Source organism: Stylophora pistillata, chromosome 2 (genome assembly GCF_964205215.1).
Source record: "Stylophora pistillata chromosome 2, jaStyPist1.2, whole genome shotgun sequence".
In the NCBI taxonomy this organism is placed as follows: domain Eukaryota; kingdom Metazoa; phylum Cnidaria; class Anthozoa; order Scleractinia; family Pocilloporidae; genus Stylophora; species Stylophora pistillata.
In genome coordinates this window covers 15,807,463-15,832,200 of record NC_142520.1, presented here as the reverse complement: position 1 = coordinate 15,832,200, position 24,738 = coordinate 15,807,463, and the positions used below count along the sequence as shown (strand labels likewise).

The 24,738-nt window shown below is 38.8% G+C and overlaps 2 pseudogenes; both read left to right on the top strand.

The window, feature by feature from the left end:
- Positions 1 to 138, top strand: part of LOC148737348 (uncharacterized) — a 1,455-nt pseudogene extending 1,317 nt beyond the window's left edge.
- The window catches only part of LOC148737333 (uncharacterized), a 381,470-nt pseudogene that overhangs the window by 139,613 nt on the left and 217,119 nt on the right, over positions 1 to 24,738 (top strand).

Below are 24,738 nucleotides of genomic sequence, written 5' to 3'. Positions count from 1 at the left end.
ATTTTTGCCCAATGATACAGATAATGTAGGTCTGCCATCTCCATTCTTTTATTCTGTCTGACTTAAGCTTTTAATTTGACGATTTGCTGATTTCAATTTTGTCACAGGAAACCCCCTCAGTTGGCAAATTTAAAGTGAGACTTTTGTACAATCATGGTCGATTACAAGAGAGTTTGAAGACTGTAAACTTATACATGTCTAAAATGTAATACTTTGAGCAATTAAAGTTATTGAGCAGCCTACATTTAAGTTACTGTCAAAGGAAAGTAAATTCAGTCTCTAGAATATTTTCCCTTCCCTGATCACTATTTGGCACTTATGTCCAGGATTGAATGCAGGTGTTTTTTAGCAAATAATTCACATATATATGAATGGCTTTTTGAACATTATCACACTACTTCATATTTGACTAAATTGTGCATTCCAGTGAGCTTTTATCTGTGAGGACAATTTGCCGTGCTCATTTTAAAGAGCACAAAATCCTGGATGTATCTGCTATTTTAGAGGAAGCCAAAATTTTCATTCTCTCTTTTATTGTTCTCTAGCTCTCCATCAGATGGAGTAGTGTCTCAATTTTAAACATCAGAAGTGTTTCAAATAGATTTAATGCAGATGTAAGATTAAATGTAAGGTGACATTCTCAGCATGTTGCCTTGATTCCCTCGGCACATGAAGTTCACATATTATTTTTTCCTCAAACCTTGACACTCATTCCTGCAAAATGCTTATAATAGAAGTTTAGAAATTTAAACATGAATCTAGAAATCACTTTTCTGGTCATAGTTTGTATATATTGATTCACACATGACTTTTCAGACAGTACATCCTTCAAATTTTATCATATCAGTTGTACCGTAAAGGTTAAGTTTTGCCTCTTTTTGGCTTTAGACAGAAAAATTTGTAAAGTTAAATAAGGCTAAGAAACACGATTGTTATCAGGCTCTATTTTGGACTCTGAATAAATTGTACCGCTAATATCATTGTGCATTAATAAACTTGACGAGAATTATTAAAGAGTGCTTATCCTGTCTGGGAGAGGGAAATAGGACAAAATGCTTTGAGAACCTGCAGTAGAGTTGAGTCTAAGAAGTGAAATTTTACGAACAGCGATTAACCGAGCTGCGGTAAACGCGGGAAAATGTATCCCTTGCACGAATTCACCTTTGCAGAAAATACCGGAAAATTAATGTATGCTTTTGGTTGGTTAATTCCAGTGAACATAGCGTTCGAATGCGCAAAACGGCTGTAAATGGCAGAATACATATTGTTATTTTCCATAGATTAACTGAACAACAATGAAAGGTAAAACGCCGGAAAATGCGTTTCCATGAATTTCGTCGATTTCGCTATCATGGAAAAACGTTGGATACTTCTTGTGAACATTTCATTCACCGGGCAAAAAACGGTGGCGAACAAAAGAAAACATAGCATTTTCTATGCATTATACGAACTGCAAACTTTGGAAAACATTACGTTTTCCCGTATTTACACATATCAACCTTCTCGGAAAATGTGTGTTTTCAGCTGTTAACTCTGGTGAATACGTTGTTGTTCACTCGGAAAATGTCAATGAACAAAAGGAAAACACGCTGCTTGCGGTACTGCGTTAACCGAGCGGTTAATGCCGGAAAATAAACTGTTTACCTGCATGCATTTACCGCTAAGGAAAACTACCGAATAGTGGAACGAATACTGGGATTCACTGATGCGAAAACGCACAGAAAACGTCGGATTTTCCGTAGGCAAAACGCGGGTAAACTTTAATAAATTGCCACGTATTCCGTGAATTCAACTTTTGTTTTCCGTAGGGTGAACGCTAGTTTTTTTGCCGTGTTGAAATATCTAGTTAGTTTAAAATAAGTTAGTTTGTTAGTTAGTCAGTTCTGTATGATTTAGTTATTTGGTTACATTTAGAATGTAGTTATAATCTGAATGAATTCAAATTCCCAAGTTATTTACTGCATAACCGTACAAAGGTTTGTTCGCTATATCGTGAATCTCAGGGCCCTTGTATTCCTTTCTTTATGGGATCAAAATAAATTTTCCGTTCAAATGTAAGTTGCCGTCTCCCGTATAGGAAGAGTAGTCTGGCTTTGCAAATTCTACATTCCTCGTTTTCCAAATTTCTGTTGATTTCAACTTTTGTTACCGCTTTATTTGGTGTATCACTCCACCGTTCCATCCGCGATCGCTCAACGTTTTGTTTTGCTACATGACACGCCAGTCAGTTTTTGAGAAAAGGTTCCATTCCATCCCATTTGATTGTTCCTTCAAGAATGCGTGACTTGTCGGGGATGTCACGCAGTGGACATGGGACGGTTTGTGAGAAATCATGGGTTTCGGGCAGGCGGTTTTTCTGGTTATCTCCCCTTCTCCCTTCCCCGCGCTTTGTCACTCGTACCAAATCTCTACCCGTCCAATATGGCGACCGAATATTCATCGCGCTGAATCTAGCACTTGAAAACAAAAACTATCGCATGCAAGCGAGCTAAAGGCTGTCAGAATAATTTCTGTGTACTGGATTAGTTAATTCTCTCTGCCATCCCTTCGAAAAGATTTTTCTCCGGTAATTCTAGATCCTTGTGATTTTTCTTTTTCATTCTTTCCAGAATCATGCAAACTATCATTGATCTGCTGTGAAACGCATGCGCATACACTTGGGTCTCTCTTGCGTTATACCTGGAATAACGGTAATATTGAGCGCCAATAAACGATGCAGATGCTATACAAGCATTATGGAAACAGTCACAGGAATTTTCTCATAACTCGATCACTGCCCATATCCAGTGGAGCCATGAGAAGATCTCGAACTTAATCAAAGGACTCCCTATGCATGGTTTATTCGATGTGTAGACGCTTCAACTTAAACAAGATTAACTGATATGAATAATAAGAATGGGAAAATTTGTTATGTAACGCAACTTTGAAAATACTCATGGAAAATTTTTATTTTAATTATCAATATGAAGCAGTTGGGACTTAATGACGAAATTATTTTTTTTCTGAAAAACAATTAAAGATGAACTTCAGTTATGAGGTTTTCTGAACAACAACTCTCGATCAGGCCTGTAGGCTCCTCGAATTTTCAATTTTCGTGAATAGCACTTGTTTGTTTTAATAAAAATAAAATAGTGTTTGCGGCGGTGACATTATAAGTTTCGTTTTATGTCTTCCGTAAGATTCAGATTCATCAACGATTTGCTGATGAAAAGTTTGTCGGTTGCAAACTAGGGAGAAATAAGACTTAAGACGAAGAAGATTTGCATGGAAAAACTTGAGCAATGTTTAACGGTACAAACTTGCAAGTTGAAGATGCATCATTTGGCAAAAAGTACACTAAATTATAGGATCTCAAAAAGTAGCCTATTCTTTCGAAAATTGTCTTCATAGAGACTTAAGGCTCCCATATTTACTGTTGCTGGGCAACCTGACGGATAAGGGTGACAAGCACTAGCAAAATTTAGCGACATTACGACGGTGTGGGCCAACTGAATGAGAAAAAAAAAAGATTAGGCAGGTTTTAAACGCAGATAAGTGGAGGCATAGAATATGCTCATCTGATAGGTAGACCATGAGTTCAAATGCGATGTTTACCATCATCACGCGTACGTAGTTGCATAAAACAACCTTCCACGTAGAGTTTTATAATTCAATAATTGTTGATGCACAATAAAGCGAAAGGAATATCTATAGAGGTTTCAAAGGCCTTTTTAAAACTATTCATTTCATATACAAAAGTTTTATTCTGGACAAGTTGATTTTATTGTGGTAGATATTGTCGTCTAAACCAGTTTTTTTTAAGAAAAGATGCGGAAAATTCTGGTTTAAAAACTGTTATAAGCAATCGTTGGGTTGAGGCATTTGACAGTGCATTCTCCATATATCGGTGGGGAAATGTACGACTTCTCGTCGAGAGAAAGTTTTTCCTTTTTTTCTTTCCTCGTGAAAATTGTTTAGGGCAATATTGAACATTCATAGTTTGGTTGTTCTCCAATCCTCCTTTTTTGGTGTCGCCACAAGCTACAACTGATTTCTGGCCAGACCGCCCGTGTGGACAGCGATCGAAAGTGTTGAGCGCGCTCACGAAATTCTCTCTTGCTACAAGTTAAAAGACGTACTTAGTCATTTCACAAACAAAATATGGAAACTTCACTTGGAATCAGAGGAGAACCTTCTCTTCGACTTTAATTTGCATATCAAAAGCTCACTAATTTGGAGAAAGAATACTTAAACTGCAGGTGCAATCGGGCTGAAAAAAACTCTCAGCGAGAGCGACACTTAACAAAAGAATATGCCTCATTGAGGCTATGATCTCTAAAATTTTGTTCTAAAATTTCTCAGGAAATTTGGTCAGAATGCCACAGAGACATCAATTTGAATATCTAGGCTTTTTTATGCGCTTTAATTTTCACAGTTTAACTGAAAATTTCTTTTCTCGTTTGATGCTGCTTATAATTACTAAAACAGGTACACGACGATTCCCTAAGGATACATACACACATACATGTGTTAATTGCCACTCCCCATGGGGGATTTTCAGAGCCAATTCCCACCCAGCAACCACCCCAGGGGAGGACAGCCATCACACAGTAATCTCGTGCATGGGAAATTATGTCTCCTACCCCTAACACTGCAGGAGACGGGACCTCCATTTATTAGTCCCTATCTGAGAAGACTAGAGTATCTAACCATTTTTGACGTTATAGAAAGGTAGCATATTCTTCTCACTGCACTTGTTTTAAGATCTTTAGTGCTGGTCCGGATAGAGAATGAAAGTTGGAAATAACTGCCTGAGGAGAATAGTAACCAAGTTTACTGTTTCAGCGCACATTAATTAATCTCACAGCGTCTCTGTGACGGGTGACGAAACATCCTTCATATATCACGACCACATGTGATTGGCTAACGCGTTTCTAGGAAGTGTAACCTTAATTGGTGGTACAGCTCAGTCAACAAACTGCTGTTAAGCTCTTCGGTTTGCTCACCAGCTCCAAAACATCCAAAGGATTTCTTTTCAGCTTGTTTTTCGCGGACATGGGAGTTTTTCTCCTCTTGTTCCCTATCTCTGTGGTTCTTTCTCTCGGACAATTTCAGTCCTGCCCAGATGGTATTTTTTTAAGTTGGCATTTTTTGAAAAGAAACCTTTATTATTCTGCTCTTAATTGTTCAGCTAAGCGATATATCAAAGGAAAAAAAAAGGAAACGCATTTTTTCGAGGACTAAAATTCTCGTATAAAGAGGCCTAACTAACAAAATGGGTAGTGAAACTCATCGTCCATTTTAATGTGCTGTTGTCTTTTGTTCATTCAAAACTATTCTAGATTATTTTTCACAATTTGTGAAATGTGCTTACAAAGTTTTTTAGTTATAACCGAACAACATCCGCAATTACTGAATTATTTTCAGACACTCATAAAGGTCCACTAAAATTTTATCAAGGTCATTTAAAATTAATGAATATATTTTCACAAATCCTTTATTTTAATGCTTGCACAAACTGAAGGAAGAGCCTAAAGTTAGCCCGGCACTCAAGGAAATAAGAATTGATATATATCAACTAGCCAGTTGGAGAGGAGATTTTTTTTTAAGTCGAAGAATTGCCTTCCTTTTTTTTACATTCTCCTGTAGAATAAGAATCTCTCTTTGGGTAGTTAGTTATTCGCTGGTTTCATATTTAGTTGACATAATTTGTTTTTAATTACAGAAAATTTTCGTAGTAAAAATTTATACACCTCGAAAACATATTGCCGACAGGTGTTAAACATATACCAAAACGAGTGTCTTGTAATTTTTAGAACTCGGCATTCGAGGCATATTATCTTCGTCATAGCAGCCTTCCTGTGTTATGTACATACAGAATTACGCAATTTTTGGAAGCGTAATGAGTAAGTTTTTTCAAAGCTAATAAAAACAGCGAGAAAGTTGTTGAAATGCAGGCAGAGTAATCATGTTTGCAATAATGCAAAAGGAATGCTGACTGCGAATGAGCGAGAACATCAAAACTTCTCACTCGACAGGTGGCTAAGAGATAGATGATATGGATGTCTAACCATGAACATACTGAAATTAGTTTTATTTAGTAACTCTTTATTAGTGTATTTTCATAATTCAATCAAAATTTATGCACAATGAAGCGATGGGGAGATTTTAATTTTCAATAGCGGTTTCCGAGGGTTTTTATCAAATCATCATGGACACGTTTTATCTAAACCAAGTTTATTCGATATGGATAATGAGACAAGAGCTGCTTAACAGTGGTTCCGGAGTTATAAGTCATCACGTCACCAAATTGTACGCATGAATTCTATTCTGTCAGATCGCATGCAAGTAAGAAATGGCGTACCTCAAGGAAGCATACTCGGCCCAGCAAAACCTACTCGGTTCAGCATTTACGTTAATGACTTGCCGTCAATCCCACAGTTCTGCTCCCCACAATGCTATGTTGATGACACCAAACTTCTGTTATCCTTTGCATTCTACGAGGAGGAGGGGCCAGATATAAAATAAATCAGAATCGGCTTAAGATACGGAACTGGTGCTTTAATAACCAGCTAGTTTTGAACCCCGGACAAGACGAAACTAATGCTCTTTGGAAGCAAACAAAACAATGCAAAATTGAATGGTGAGTTTAATCTGTCCCTTTTCGGGAAAGATCTTGTACCTGCAACAACCGCTAAAGACCTCGGTGTAATTATGGATCCAAACTTAACTTTCCGAAATCATATTCTAGAAACAGTTTCTTCGTGCATGTCACGTTTAGCTCAGATCAATAGAGTTAGACAATCTTTTGACAAACAGTCCTTAATTATTATTATAAACTCACTTCTTGTTACCTATGCGGCCCATTTTATTAAAAAAACCTGCCTTTAAAGAACGTGCCGTTAAAGAACTGTTTTACCGTGATTGGGAATACAGCGATCCATACCAGGACTACAACATACGTAAGACGCGACTTCAAAATCTAAAAGCACCGGGAATAAGTCACGTGATATTACATAACGAAACAACCAGAAATGAAAATAACGAAACGGAATTAAAATGGTAGCCACACTTGTTTTCGGTAAACTATTTTATTGCTCATGCGTTTGGAGTAATACTTCTCAAACAAATTTAAAATTGTTACAGACAGTCCAGAATTTTGCCTGCCGCATAGTAAGTGGAAGAAGGAAATACGATCACGTGTCCCCAACTTTAAAGGAACTACGCTGGCTGCCAGTGAAGGAGCATCTTTACTACCGTGATGCCGTAATGTCATTTAAGTGTTTAACTGGATGTGCTCCTGGATATTTATCTACACAATTCATTAGTGTGACGTCACAAATCGTAGAACGCTAAGTTATCAAATGCTTAACATACCTCGCTTTAGAACAGCAAGTGGCCAAAGGACCATTTTGTATAGAGCAGTTACTTTATGGAATTCGTTATCTAACGATCTTCAACTTTGTGAATCGTTAATGTGTTTAAACGCCGCCCTAGGTCTTGCCTCTTAGGTAACCTTAGCACTTCCGCTATTTAAGTCATTGCTCTATTTTAAGTCTAATATATAATGTTTAGCTTAATTGTATGATTAATTTTTACCTTAATTGTGTTGCCTCTGAAAATCCTCTTTGGGGAAGTGGTAATAAAGTATGTATGTACGTAAATGTAAACAAAACAAGTCAAAATGTATATGTGCACGATCCTTCGCAGTAAAGCACTATTTAAGCAATAGTGAAAATCGGACCTGAAAAAAATTTCAGGCCTGCACGGGATTCGAACCACTGACCTCTGCGATACTAGTGCAGCGCACTACTAATTGAGCTAACAAGCCAACTGGGAGCAGGCCATCAAATTAATTCGACATAAACCCGTAGATGATAAATCAAACAACAAACATATGAAATACATATATATGAACTGCGGTTATGAAACGTATATGTGCACGATCCTTCGCAGTAAAGCACTATTTAAGCAATAGTGAAAATCAGACCTGAAAAAAATTTCAGGCCTGTACGGGATTCGAACCACTGACCTCTGCGATACTAGTGCAGCGCTCTACCAGAAAACACTAGCACTCTTCCTCTAAACTATTTTTTTTTTTCTCGTTTGGTGTGTTGAATATGCACGAATAATTTAGGGGGGAGTTTTTCCCTCTACTGGCCCCCCTCCTCTTTTTCATTCCACTAATCTGTTGACATTTTACAGGTTTCATCAAATAAGCTTTCAAAGCTTATCTAATCAGGGGTCTGTAATTTTTAACTTCTTGACTAGTGCAGGAACCTGAGTTGTGTATTCGCTTCAAAAGCCGCAGCCGTTGACTACCCTCCGCTGATCTAAATGTTCTGTAAGGATTGCGTGACAAGCGGCAAGGGCACGCGTCTTTATCTTCAACACTAGCACTCTTTCTTCATATTCAATGCTATTTGTTTGGGAACCTTAAAATTATACTTAAATGCTTGTGGGGGATTTTTTTTTTCCACTGAGTTTACCCCCTCTTCTTTTTCATTCCTGTTTACAAGCGTCTTGGAATCCTGTTGAACCATCAAGCGCTTAGCTCGCAATAACTGATACGATCACTTTGGCGCTTGCTATATACATAGATAAAATGAACTTCTTCCCGTGTGACACACAATCAGAGTACTTCTGCGTCGATTATCTGTACCACGGTTCGCTTTTACACAGTTGTGTATATGTAATGGCAATCTGTGGCGACTCTGAACTAGTTGGAGGGCCTTGTGGATGCAGTGGTGTAACCCGACAAATGCTTTATGCGAGGCGATAGAACATGCAGAAGAAACGTCGAGTCACCTGAAGTTATACGGCTGCTTTGATTCAACTTTCAAAACGGAGGCACACTTTGTTCTCACCAGGGCAGTTAACATCTCAATATTTTTCACGATTTCTTATTAATTATGTTGACGTTATGTAGTGTATAAACAATAAGATAACTCGAGAAGCTACCTAACGATGGTTATTAAAGGCCTTGTACATGTCATTTTGCTTCAGTTTTCTTTTCCCGAGTTTTTATATTTCCCTTATTCATTAATAAAAGTATGAGAAAACTTAGTTGTTGACGGTGGTGACGACAGCGGATAAAGACATGATTTTAGTTATTACAAGCATTTCCATACGTTAAAAAAACGTTCAAGCATAATTCAACGTTCCCAAAAAAATAATACTGAATATAAAGGAAAAGTGCCACTGTTTGTGGTAAAGATCTTCCTGTCACGCAATCCTTACTGGACATTTGGAGACAGCAGACAACAGTTCACGGCAGCGAATACACAAACAACATTTGGCGCTGATGCATGGTAGGTACAAATTTATAAACAATACTCAAATCAAAGTACAAATATGGCAAACATTTATTTTACGGTTTGTATCCGTCCTCGGCCGCTCCGATCTAGACCCTATTACATTTTGGGTTGTTTTGTTTCGAAAATAACCGCTAAAGTTTTAAATCTCAGTTAAGCTGAGCTACAGAAGCGACAAATGTTGAACAAAGGTAACTTTTTATTCAGTTTGGTAACGATATTTCGCTCCCAAAGCGGTCTGTTATCTTTTCCACGTACGCATTGTTGATTTTTCACCTTCAATTGCGTGACAAGGAATGGTGCGTTTTAACCTCTGAGTCACATTTGTTTGGGGTCCTAAAATTTCGTAGTTTGAGTAGCCCAAAAAAATTTATTTGAGTTATTTAAAGAAGAAACCTTGTTCTTTTGCTGGATTAACTTGATATAACCCCATGCCATGTACCAAGGTGCGATTTTACCCTCTCAATTTTGCCATTTTCTTGTCCGCCCAAATGAGTGAAATATTGGAAAAACCTAAAACTCCACCAAAAATTGTTTGTAAAGGAATCGAACAAAGAACACTTCAGACTGTTTGTAAATACGTGCTCTTTTCATTAGAAAAATATTCGGTCACATTTACTGTTTTGTTTGTTTCCCAGCGACGTTCAGTTAATGGTTGTCTAAACCTCGTGAAGCTGACGTGAGAGCCGCAAAACCGATTTTGCCACCGTTCGCGATAAATAAAAATGCAATTGAACTCAAAGTATTTTTTTCTACAAATAGTTCATCCAAACCTATATTCTGGCAAAGTTTGGAGATTATTTATTTTTTCATATTGCACACCTCCGGGCGATATTTACGGATGGCTGCTCTTAAGCAGGTAAGGAATAGGCTTGACTGTAAACATTTTTGTATTGGTGGAAAATCAACAATCCATACATTATTCTGTCTCGTGCATTTAATACTGATGTTTCTTCATTGTCCTGGGAATTATATTGGAATATTTATTTTGCAGAATTTAGTAAAGACTTTGATCTAGTTGATCATAGTAAGTTACAACCGGCTTGAGCTTAAACATCTGGGTGTGAGCATTGTCTTAATTAGTCAAATGGATCTATCCTTTCCTTACCAGCAGATCTCAGATTGTTACTCGGCGGGGTCTTATCTGCCCCAGTCTACCCTCATAACCGGGTATCCCCCAGGGGACAAAGCTAGCCCCTATCCTTTTTGCTAACTTGATTAACAAGCTGGCTGACAATTGGCATCTGCGCACTAAGCATGTGGATGACACAACAGTGTTTGAGTGAATATCCAGATGTAGCCGAAGGCATCTTTCGTTTGTTGTTCAGGTCATTGTGGTTATGCTACTAGCTGAGGTATGCGCTTAAATCCCAAGAGGTTCAAAGAGATGATTGTCAATTTTCTTGAATACCAACCTATGGCTCCAGATACCATTAAGATACTAGGTAATGGCATAGAAAGAGTCTCAAGTTCTAAGCTCCAAGGGGCATATATATCTCAGGACCATAAGTGGAATCTGCATGTTGGGTATATTGTTTGAAGAGCTAACAAAACGCTGCATGCCTTGAGATTATCTAAGAAGTCAGAGCCCTAACATACTGACCTAGTGTAGATACATAGTTCATTAATCAGATCTCTTAGTGCACATGCATCACCTATGTAGATTTTATCAAAGCCATTCAGAGGAGGGCATTAAAGAATATCTTCCCAGATAATGGTTTTGAGGAATCCTTTGTTTTATCTGCTCTCCCTACCCTAAGTCAACGCAGGTATCTTGCCTGCATCAGGTTTTTCAAGGACCTTCCTAATACTGAACCTTAAGGGTCTCTCTACAGGGCGGAAGTAGTTCCTCGTGGTTACAATCTTCGCTCAGGGGATTGCCTCCTTTTAGACAGACCCAGAGTTAGGACAGATAGATTCGTCGCTTTCTGTACCAATGATTTTTTCCCCATATGGGGTAACCCTTGAAGGTTTATTTATGATAACGTTTTGAATGTAAGGAAATTGTCGTGCATGCTCTTGAGATATGATTCATTAAGGGTTATTCTTTACATCGCAGGCAGCGCCCGTGGGCAAGATGGAGCAAATTCTGTGTTCTGATTGGCTACCCGAGCAGGCAAGATGGGCCCATCTTGTCCGCTCAGGATTGCCCGCATTGATCCCGCGCGTAAAAAAAATAAAATAAGAACTACGTTCGTAAATCTCGGAAAATTTCGGTGACGGAAAGGCAAAAAGCGACAGAAGATAGTAAAAACAAAGAAAATAGAAACGATTCTCGTGAGTTTGTTGTGCAACAAACACAGTTGGCTTCCTTTCCCAGATCTAGAGGGAAAAAAGTCATTCTTAACTCTTAATAAAGCGAAATCTTTCGCAATATGATAAATCCTTTATTAACCAAGCTTGTCCGTTCAAGAGGGCTGGATATTAGCTTCGTTCTTTTCTCTCAATTTTATGCACTTCTACTTCGTCTCGGTCCATAAAAATGCAAAGAAAGAACTCGGCCAATCTCCAGCCATTTTGACTTCGCGCTTGGTCAATAACACATATTTAAATTATTCCTACATGAGAAATTGCTCAAATATTATCAGTGGTATTTATATCATTGTTATATTGTGTATATACTACACTGTTATTCAGCTCTGCCTGCAAAAGCGTTGATTAAACATATCTGTCTATCTAGCTATCTATCTATCTATCTATCTATCTATCCATTTCTCTTTATGTCTTCTTTTCTTTAACCTACGTGCCAGTATGTTAATATCGTGTCAAGCAATAGCTTAGAAATTTAACCTTGCCTTATCATAACAAGAAAAACCCAATCAAACTGAAAATTTTTCAAAAGATAAGAACTCAACTGTTCTATTAACTTACTAAACTGAAATCTCATAAGGATCGATAATTCCTTGTTTCTAAAGTTGATGACGTCACGTGAAAACCACGAATTAAATCCCCCGGTTCAATAGCCCCGGACGCTAAATCATATTTTACGATTTGCTCAACTCTCGAATATTTTTATTCAAAATGGTTGGACATCATCAGTTATTCGTGAGCACTGAAGCGGAAAATGTAAATGCAATAGCGCTTGGAAAAGCCTAGGGGAATGGGAGAAAGGGCTGAGACTAGCCCAGCAGCTTTGATAAATCTCGCTTTCCCGATTTCCAGAGGCAATAAGTTAGAAATCCAAGAGTGGCTTTTTAAGAGGATGGGTTTATCTGTAATTCAAACTTAGGAAGGAAAAGTTTAAAGAAGTATAAAAACTTCCGTAGCCTTTGGAAATGACGAAGGAAACGGACAGCTTTAGTTGAAGGCCTGTTTCATAAGCGATCTGTTTTAATAAAGAAGACCGACACAACATGTCAACCACAATCAGATGTGATGCTTGATATTCTTTCGGGGGAAAATATGTCGTGACGAGCGGGTAAACGTCCATTGAGAGACAATGAATTGAATCAATGATTGAATAGAATATATATATATATATATATATATATATATATATATATATATATGTATATATATATGTATATATATATATTAAATAACTTAATAATTGCATTAATGGTGAGTAGTTTTAAGAATCAATCTACAAGCTTTTAACTTTTCCATGTCCTTTTTGCAGATGCAGATTTATCTCCAATCAAAGGAAAAAGCTATCAAAATTATGGTTATAACAATTTAGATAACTTAACTCTTCCCTTTCAGCTTTCAAGGCCGTTTTTACAAACCTCAACGACAGTGGAAGAATTGGACCAACAACGCTGGGCGGTCACTACACAGGACAGGATCATGACGGACAAGTTACGCTGTCCAGCGGTGTTCAACAGTGGACTGTGCCGTACACTGGTGACTACAGAATAAAAGCAATAGCAGCTGCAGGAGGGTACGATATACACACTAACAGTACTCATTACCGAGGAAGAGGAGCAAGAATGATTGGAACGTTCCGCTTAAACAAGGGTGAGGTCATTCAGATACTTGTTGGTCAAGAAGGAGGAATAAACACGCACCATTACTCCTCTGGAGGTGGTGGAGGAACGTTTGTGGTGAGAGGAGCCAACACACCTTTGATAATTGCTGGGGGCGGAGGAGGAGTATGTGGAGTTAGGTCTAGACATGAAGGATGTGACGCCAGCACGAACACAACAGGTAATCCTGGATACAAATCATGGTCAGGGGGAAGCAAGGGACATGGTGCACAGACTGCCGATGATCATGGTTCAGGTAAAAGTATATTGTAATGTTTTCTTACGTCTTAGCTGTTCATTTAATGTTATTTCAGTACCATATGATAACGAGCGCTCTAATTGGCTTACAATTTATGAAAAAGAAATGGATGGTTGATAGAGATGGTTCAGACTGATGTCATTGTTGGCAAAAATTTCCGATCGAGTTTACCCGCTAGGTTTCAAAACTTTCAAGATTGTTTTTCCGTTAACCTTTTGGAGCTGTATTTGATAAGAAAATGTGCTAAAATGATAATCGTTTCGAAAAACAATCAGGATGTAGCTATTCAAAGCGACGGAATTAGTCTTGGAGTCGACGATACTTTATTTGCCAAATGCGATGCGTGAATGTGGCTGAAAACAAAACTGAGTTTTTTAACTTCAACTGAGGCTTCGCGACGTTGGGCTAAATATTATTTTGAAGAGCTGATGCATGTACGTCCCAATAATGTTGTTCAATAGATGATTTTCCTTTGAAATCGTACAATTTTTAAGATTTTCAACACAAAGCAACGCAATTTGTGATCGTCAATTCTAGTAACCAACAATTCAAGGAGTTAAATCTATCACATGGGACTCTGAAGTTTAGGAAATTTCCCCTTAGCTTTTTTGAACTACGATATTATTTTTATTGTTGCATTGAAAACTCCGAACGCCACAGTTGCTTCAGGCTGCGCCTCGAGCAACTCCTCTCTTGTGCTCTCCAAACTTTCCGCGTGCACCATTACTCGAAATATGCATCAGGGGCACATAAATCTTAAATAAATTTCGGATAAAATATAAATATCTCGAAATAAAAAAAAAACACATGCGGTGCGCTGAAATATACATATGTCAAAAAAAGAACTTTTGGAACAGCAATCTCGCATTTCGGGCTTTTCTGACTTGTTGTAGATGAGGTCAATTGTCTGGTGTTTAAAACAAGGCAGCGATCTCGCTATACATGCTTAGCCGCGGTGTTTGGATGTCTCTGAGTAATGACCACTGGTATCCGATAAGCTTTCGGGTTGTTCAAATTAATGCGTCTTTATCCTCCTCAGTTTCTCGAGATTTAAGAATGCCATGTAATTTCAGAAAATTGCACGTGTCATAATTTGGTCGGCAAGCTCGTCATCGAGGGTCGTCTAGGAGGGTCTCAATAGGGGGGAAGAAGGTGATGTTGACGGTTGACGGTAACATTTTAGGTCATTTGACGGCTGACGGTTAATTTTCTGGAATGCTATTTATAAAACGAACTAAACGCACAAATTTGGATGTAAATTTAATTTTCATGGTGACGTGTTTGTAAAGAACTGTTAATTCATGACACCTTTTATTGATAAATGACTAAGGTTATACGACACCGGAAGTGTATCTAAACCTGAGGTCAGTTTTGTCGCCAACCAGTTTTACTTGCGAATAGAAGTTAAAGGACTTCCATAAATGTATTTTTTTGGTACATCAAAAATTTTATTTAAAAATTAATCAATAGAACTTGACCTTAATTAAGGCAATCGTATAGTTCTTAATTAAGGATATCTGAGACATTTGGCGGCTAACATTGCTTTGCTTATTTGGCGGCTGACGGTAAAAATACTGCGTTTTTGAAGGTTGACCGTTAATATTTTGGCCATTTGACGATTGACGGTTAAGCCCATTGAGATCCTCGTATAGGTCATATTTACTGTGAAGACGAGTCAAAGCAGCGGTGTTGGCGGGAGAACGGAAAATTTTTGGCTCGAGGTCATGACGTACGGACCGAATGTGGGGCAGGCCGTGCTTCGATTCGTGACCGTAAGCCAAACACCTTCCCGTCCAGCCCGACCAAACATAATTAACAAGCATCTAATCTTATGACCACCTCGAAAATTTGGTTTCGCCCTAAATAGGAGACGATGCACGAGCACACGCTCCCTGAGCAATCAAGATAAAGATCCTACAGGAAAAACTTTTTCCTTTGATTTTTCATGTCAGAACAAGAAACCCACAGTTCATTAACCCGTCCGTCCTTACACACGTCAGCTTTCACTATGATTTTTAATGAGGGTAAGCGCGCGGGGCCTTACAGGTATAATAATTATCACCCATATACCTGCAATCTAGGTAACGTGTTAATCAAATCATAGTATCTTGGACAGGAAAAGTGAGACAAAACAGTTTATACAACTAGCTATTACAAAAGCTATATACAAATATCAAACCTCACAGATAGCGACTCAAGTAAAATGCATTACATAAGGTTTGGCCGAGATGATATGGGTTTATTGGAGCGTTTTAAAATACTGGTAAGAGACTCCTTAAATTGAATGGGTTAGTATGCCATTTAAACATAGTTTCGCTTCTGTTTACGAAAATCTTAAAATATATTCATTGTATTTCAGGTGGTGGTGGTGGCGGGTTTTACTCCAGTGGAAGAAGTGGAAAGAATTTTAATGGAACCAAAGGATATGGTGGAGAAGGCGGTAAGGGATTTATTCAGAGAGGGGTGGGTGGAAGAGCCAAGTTTCACGATGTCGATGGTGGGTTTGGTGGAGGTGGTGGAACTTATGGATGGGGAAGAGGAGGAGAAGGAGTAGGAGGAGGAGGAATAGGAGGAGGAGGAATAGGAGGAGGAGGAATAGGAAGAGGAGATATAGGAGGAGGAGGAACAGGAGGAGGAGGAACAGAAAGAGGAGGAATAGGAGGAGGAGGAATAGGAGGAGGAGGAATAGGAGGAGGAGGAATAGGAGGAGGAGGAATAGGAGGAGGAGGAATAGGAGGAGGAGGAATAGGAGGAGGAGGAATAGGAGGAGGAGGAATAGGAGGAGGAGGAATAGGAGGAGGAGGAATAGGAGGAGGAGGAACAGGAGGAGGAGGAACAGGAGGAGGAGGAACAGGAGGAGGAGGAACAGGAGGAGGAGGAACAGGAGGAGGAGGAACAGGAGGAGGAACAGGAGGAGGAGGAATAGGAGGAGGAGGAACAGAAAGAGGAGGAATAGGAGGAGGAGGAATAGGAGGAGGAGGAATAGGAGGAGGAGGAATAGGAGGAGGAGGAACAGGAGGAGGAGGAACAGGAGGAGGAGGAACAGGAGGAGGAGGAATAGGAGGGAATAGGAGGAGGAGGAGGAGGAGGAGGAGGAGGATACTCTGGGGGAAGCAGTGGAAGTAATGGTGTTGACACCTGTGGTGGTGGGGGAGGCTCTTACAACGATGGAAACAACCAGGACAATGAATGTTGTTACAACAACGCTGGTCATGGTCAAGTGACTATTACGTTCCTGGAGTAAAAAAAAGTTTATCTAATGTGATAATGGCACTTAGTATTGAGCTTTCATTGATTGACATTCTAATTGATTAATAGCACTCAGTTAAAGTGCCAAATAAAATGTAACTGTTTCATTTTTTAACCTTCTGTGAAACACGAAAGTCACCCATCTTATTTTTTACTTGGTTTACTTTTAGCCATAATTTCTTTGGGTCATCTATTACATTAACTGAGCTCGGTGCTTTTTTTATAGGCGAAAAGTCAAATAGGGTTCTAAAACTTGAGATAATGAAGAAATTTTTTTTTTAGAAATCAAGTCTCACTCGTTATACATTTTCACCAGGGTCTTAAGGAAAGATTACATTATGGCACAAACCAATCATCACACTGTGCAACCTAAAACGATGAGAAACAATTCCAGATGATTATATCTTCTGGAAGCATAGGATTGAGTTTTGCCTGTTCTTTCATATCAATCCTTTGATGCGAATCTTCACTGACCTTCTTTATACCGATGTTCAGTGAGATCAGTGAAGACTTTGAGATCAAACAATAAAGACGCCTGTTACATTGTAACAGTCTGGAATCAATCAGTATGACTTTTCGAACGTAGCACTAATCTTAACATCGAAAATGTGTTGTCAAATGATGAGGACTAACATGAGGGGATAATGATACGCACGATTTTTTCAAAGTTAAGATCCCTCCCGGGCCCTTTGCGGAAGGAAATCATTTGCAAATTGGTATAACAACCGGAAAACCCAATGAGTTGCAACAGCAACTTTGTATATTTACGTGTGAAATTGTAAATTATGGACCAGAATTAAGTAGGAAGTATTCACAAGTATTTCATTTAAAGACAGTTGTTAAAAAGTATTGCTTGTTTTTTAAAAAACGGTCTTTTTAATGTATGAGGTATACATATGGCGTAAGCATTTGAATAACGGAATGATATTCCCTATCTTTCTGTAATAATAATTTATATCATACGCTTTGACAGTCTGTTCCAAATTTAACAAAAACATACTATGTATTTCGTAGAAGTACTTGCGATAAACAAAAAGATGACGTTGCCATCGGCGAAAAAGATGTCTGCTTGACCTATAATCTTTCCGTTAAATACTGAGTTGTTTTAGCCTCTTATCAAGCAATTGCAAAAGAGACCACGGGCTCTTACAGGGAGCTAGTAACATTTGGAAAAGAAACATTTTCTTATAAACATCTTGAAATAGAAGATAGGTGTCAAAAGGGTTTTCTGAATTGGCAGCAATGTCTGTGGTGGGACATTAGGTACATTTACTATTAAATAAGAAATATATTGTTAAATAAACAAACATGAGGTTATTACGTCATATTACCAAGTAATCTTTCATTCAAAGCTGTTGCTAATAGTTGATACTGGAAACCTAGTGCAAAGCTATTAATAGAACAAAAAACATACATTTGTGATGACAACATCGATACGGAAAATGATTTGTACATGTGCGAGACAGACACTTTACCCTGTGGAAAACTAAGTCTATGACAGTATAACTAATATTTGTAACTAATATTTGTAATGTAATATTTGTAAAGTTGATGTTATATCAAGGAAAAAAAGTATGAAAATCTGAGTATGGAGTTCCAGATCATGAAAGTGAGTTACCATGAAAGTAGCCTTTCATAGTTTATCGCTGACTCATTTATCAAAGTTGGGCATACCATCAATACCCAAGGATAAGGTGCTATGAAGATATACGGAAAAGGACAAGAATTGGGAAAGTAAAAATACGACCCCTTATGTTTTCAAAAAAATATGCTGAAAAATTTGGGTAATATTTGTAATTGTGATGGAGGTTGGATACAACGTGCGCTATCATTGGTCGAAAGGGCGTGCTTTATCAGAGTTTATAGTTCACCACTAATTTTTATCCGATTCTTATTGGTTTAAATTGATCACGTGACGCGATAGTGTCCAACCGTGGAGAGACACTATCAGCCCATAGTGCCCGTCCGCGGAACATACCCGGATGGATAGTACTCATCCGTGAAGAATTTTGAATGGTTTGACGGCCGCGAAGTTAGGAAGATCAGAAAAACAGTGACTTTTCAATTCTGACAGGCTTAACATATTATTTACGATTGCGAATTATTGACAATTGTGACAGGCTGTACGCATGAATAAATATTTGATTGATCTGCATTCAGTGGGTTTTCACTGTTTTTCAACTGGCACGCGTAAGAAAATTTAGTGGCGAACGATAAATACAATAGAGTGTTTTTGTCTCGGAACTATCGGTCTGACACTTGCTCCTTAGAAATTTGATGTTCTTAAAACTAGCAAATTTGCCCTCGAAGCTTCACTTCTCAGGAAAAATATTTGTTTTAAGAGCATCAAATTTCCGCGGGGGAACTACCAGCCGATAGTTCCTCGACAGAAACACTCTATTGTTTAAATAGAGCATGGAGCTTATTTAAAACTGTACACTATCTGCTTATCTGTGCTGTGTCTGGCGTTTATTCGTTAATTAATTAAAAGTGAAATTTTGGAATAAAAAAGCGGGCAGAAGAACCAATGAAAGTTCTGTAGGCACGCCAAGCGGCGTGATTTGTAATATTACAACGCGTGCAAGGACGAAAATCCTTCAAGAGAAAACAGAATGGACAACTTGAGTTCCGAAGGGTTTCATGCTCAGTCAGATTATAAATGATAATAAAAATCGAACACAGCTAACACTTGCCTAGTAGATATAGTTTCGTGTTTAAAACAAAACAGAACAAAACAGTTTTGGTAAAATTAAACTTGAAAATATATCTAAAATGGCATAACTATTAAAATTCATACAAATCATGTCGATTTTAGAGCGTCTGCGATCATGCTGAAGTGCATCGCAGCTAACTCATCTGGTGATCTCCGGTCCTTGTAGTGAAGCAAGCCTCAGAAATTACATCGGCCGCCCTTCGGGTGACCTTAACTATGATCTCGCTCTAGTATCCTTTCTGATGCGTTGAGTGGAAGGCCACATCAGGCACAGCAGCCGAGTTTTACGGCGCTGTTATCCTAAGAAATCTTCGTGTTCCTGTCTTGACCTTCTCGTCATGCAAAGAAAACAAAACTAAACAGAAAAACAAGCGTGTTTTTATGAGCTCCAATTCGACCGGATTTCATCAAACTCAGAATCTGTGTTAGACCAAAAACTTCCATCAAAACTGTTCATTTCGGCCTGTTCAACCATTTTTTTTTTTGTAAACTAGTGCAGATCGTGAACAAACCTCGATGGTCTATGAACTTTGATGGTTTGACAAGTTTATTCTTGTTTAAACAATCAGATTAACAATCAGATCGTGGTTATAGAAAGGTAGCAAAAAAAAAAACTTATAGAAATAGCTGAGACAAAGACAATCAAGATGATACTAGTATATTGGAGCACTTCCTCCTCCCTTTTATCACTGCAACCTCAGTGTATGAGTATGGTCAGTTGATTTCATTTCAGACATCGATGACTGTCTTAACGATACCCATAACTGCAGTAAGGACTGTGCCACTTGCAAAAATATCGAGGGGTCGCTCCTCTGCTCGTAATTTTTTGTTTGTCACGACACTAAACAAAACTGTTACTTTATTTCAGACATCGACGAGTGCGCCAAAAATATCCACAATTGTAGCAAGGACAGCGCCACTTGTTCTAATAGCAAGGGATCGTTCAACTGCTCCTGTAATCCTGCTTTCAGAGGTAATGGATATAACAGCATAGGTATTTCATATTATCATTCGATGGATTTTTCCCCCATTTTCATTGGCTGGAAGCCCACCACGTGACCTGCAAATAACTGCCTACAAATAATGGTCTGCTCATGCGTAATACCGTCTAATTCCGTTATTGCTGCAAATAATATTCTGCTCATGCGCAATAGTAACCACGCTCTTGTAGTCCCTCTTGTGGTCACTCTTGTGTGAAATGGTAGATCGCGATCGCTTCCCCGAGATTTTTTTTTTCGGATTTCAAATCCTTGAAGTCTGTGAACTTGTTCATGGAGGTTTCAGCCATTTGAAGGCATACATTTTGTTATTTAACAGTTGACTGTACTTACAATTTAAAGTCTACAGAATCATGATTATTTAGCTGAGAAGGAAACCATCTAATTTCTGCCAGCAGTGCGCGCTTGCCGCTTCCCCCAAAAAATTGACAACAAACTTGCTTGCCGGTTCCCTTCAAAAATTGAAAAAAAAACTCGGTGATCGAATGATAAAACAATTACTGAACTCGGTTATCGCAAGATATCGTGATTTTTCAGTGTCTCGCAGATCAATTATTTGCCGAACCCGAAGGCTGAGGCAAATAATTGATCTGCTCTCCACGGGAAAATCACGATATTTTGCTCAACTTCGTCCAGTAATTGTTAATTTTTAAGAGCGCGAGATTTTGAGCAAGTAAACTTGCCAACCTCCCTGCAAAAAGGCGATAAACCTGGCGGAGATTTGATGACGGTGTAATCAAAGAAGAGAAGGTGCCCACGTTTCCCTAACTCGCCTCAAATCTTCCCGCAACCGAAGAAACGCAGGTTTATAAGAAATTAATTTATGAAGGAACGAGTGGGAGACAAAATATTGTAAAAAACAAAAGTTCGGCAGACGGATAACCTGGCATGAAGAAGTGAGGATAAAAACCACCAATGTACATACTGGGCATCAACCGGTGAATGCACAAAAAATCAACAATATATGCTGCGCAACTGCTTCAAAAGTTGCAACGCCTGTCTAGGTAGGCATGAGTAAAAGTTCAGAAAGTCAAATAAACTTTAAAATTTTAGAATTGGGTGAGAATGCATCCACCTGCGAATTTATATGGACCAATGAGCATTCACTGATGTTTCAGTTACAGTTTTTATCCTTTAAAAGAATATTAGCTTTGTAACCAATGTGCCTGTTCAGCATTAAATCTGAGTGATTTTGTTGTAAAGATATTAAATCAAAAATACCTTTTGCATTGAATAGAGTATACCATGCCCTAATGGAATAATTTCCGTTGAGTTTAACTGCAGCTTCATTTGCGTTTCCTCTTCCCCGGGAGAGCATGGGACGTCGCGCATCGCGAGCTTGCGAGAGGTCTGCTGATGGGTACCTGAAATGGAATGATTTAAAAGAAGTACATGGCATGTCTTTTCCTCAAGAGTTAGAGTGCCTTTTAGCCACCCATTACTGGAAGTGAGGTTAATTTTCTTTAACTAAGAGAACCCTATGGTTTTTAAATTGGAAGCCCTATTTCGATACCCTCCTTTTTTTTACTCTTTATTGTTGTGAGTGATGTGCTTCTGATTTAATTTCAGACATTGACGAGTGTTCTCAAAACATTCACAACTGCAGCAACATAACCGCCATTTGTACTAATATCGTGGGAGCATTCAAGTGCGTTTGTAAACCATGATTTATTGGTGACGGACACAACTGCACAGGTACGTACTAAACTGTGTTCAGAACATGTCTTTGCGAAAAATCTACAAACCTGCCCAAAACAAAATCAATATGCATGGCAATCTGATATCATTTAGTGCATGATCATTCTGCGTTATTGGTGAAGCGTGAGGTCAAGATCACTGGATATTGGCTGAGTTCCTTTGACAAGATTACGAACCTTATATATATCCAGCCATCCTGATAGAACAGGCTTGGTCAAAAAGGGATTTACTATATTGCAAAGACATTTCGCTTTATAAAGAATTAAGAATGCCATGTTCACTTTGTGAGACAGAGAAGAAAGCCAAATGTGTTTTTAGCGATGTAAACTCAAGAGCCGTTTTTGTTTTCTTTGTTTTGACTGTCGTCTGCCATTTTTTGCGTCTCCATCACCGACATTGCTCAGGAATCAAGAACTTGTGCTCGAGATCAAGGCGAGCTATCCCGCGTGGGCAGGATGGGCCCATCTTGCTTGCTTCGGTAGCCAATCAGAGCGATGCTAGCGATGATATAGTTATACGTTACTGATCAGGGCGTGAGATGAAGACTGTAGGATATGGCTGAGTTCTTTCTGCGCTTTTGTGGAACAAGACGAAGTTGAGTACTACAAAGAAACAAACTCGGAGAGTGAGGCTAAATGAGCCCTCTTGAACAACAAGCTCGGTCAACAGAATATTCCTTATTTAGGAAAAATATTTCGCTTTATTTAGAATTAAAGATGACTTCCTTATTTCGCGAGCCAGAAAAAGAGGAACTATGTTTGCTGCACAATATTTTTACGACAGTCGGTCATGTTTCCTTTGTTTTGACTGTCATCTGTCGCTCTTCGCGTCTCCACCACCAACATTGTCCAAGGACTACGATTACACACAATGTTTTTCTTGCGCGGGATCAAAACGGACTATCCCGAGCGGGCAAGATGGGCCTAAAATTTATAACGATTAGATCTACAGCACTGACTATTTTCAACGACTGACTCTGGAAAGCTGGTTTACTAACTTAGAACAGACTCCCCTAAACAGATGTCAACAACTACCCGCTCCATACAAACGACTCATTCACGACATAAACATCATAAACGACCGAAAAAGAACGACCTAACTTTACCGACAGATCGAAACAGACCAATCACGACCAACTTACGTCACTTGAGTCTTACAGCCAATAACATCACGGCAAAACCAACCGATCATTTCATACGAACTGGAATAAGAACATTCTACTGACAACAATCATTCACTTGACTCTGATGATGACTTCCGCACAGGTTGTCGAAACGTCAGTCACTACCACCGACAACAGTCCTTCTCAGGACTACACTCACCCGGACGAACAGACCACACCTTTACTTACTATTCTCCCTGTAGAACTGGATTAACAGGTGGTTGAATCGGTTTTGCATTTGACAGTAGCCTATCACTCCCCTACCCTCCTTTTCATCCACGAAAATGATCAAGAGAGCGTTCCTTTACTTCCATTTCAGACATAGAAGAGTGTCTTCAAAACCACAATTGTAGCGAGAACGCCAACTGTTCAAATACCGAGGGATCTCACAACTGCTCTTGCTATCCTGGATTCAGCGGGAATAGACATAAATGCGAAGGTAAATTCCTGCACAATACCATGTTTTTAAATAGATATAATTCCATCGCTAGTCTTTCTCCGTAAGAACGCTCCTAAACAATGTATAGCTTTCGGATGCAAACTCATGTACTAAGTAAATCTTATGGTTTTGACAGAAAGAGTTTGAGCCAGCCTGCATTAAGTGCGAGGTTAGGGGTCCCTGTTTTTGTTAAGAGCACCCTGCGGTTTTTCTCAGTTTGCAAAGCCAGTTTTCAGCTCATTTTCAATGTTATTCTCTATCAGCATAGTTAATATGGACTACTGATTTCATTTCAGACATCGACGAGTGTTCTCAAAACAGCCACAACTGCAGCAATAAAACCTCCACTTGTAACAATTTTGAGAGATCATTCAAGTGCATTTGTAAACCAGGATTCAGTGGTGATGGAGACAACTACACAGGTACCGTACAGAGATGCTTTGCCGTATCAGCGCGGAAAGTGCCTAGAACTAGCCGAAACAAAGGCAACATAAATGGTAATCTAATATCGTTCGGAAGGTGATGATCGTATAATTTCTCCTCCCTTTCATCTCTACAACCTCAGTGCATGAGTATGGTTTGTTGATTCCATTTCAGACATCGATGAGTGCGTTAAGAATACCCATAACGGCAGCAAGGGCAGCGCCACTTGTACAAACACTGAGGGATCATTCAACTGCTCTTGTGATCCTGGATTCACTGGAGATGGATACACCTGCCAAGGTAAGATCATAATGATGTCTTATCGTTCAACAAAAGAGTTTCCTCGTTTCTAGTAGCTGCCTTGAACTGGCGCCCTCGCTCCAGTCGAATATTTGCTTACTGAATGATATTGATCAGCGCTAAAGAACCATTCTTTTATACTCTTGTATACATTTCTTCAAATGACTCTATTCAATCTTCGTGTGCTAAAAGAAGTGATCTGAGACTCATATCTCACAGGTTCGCTCGATTAAAAAGAG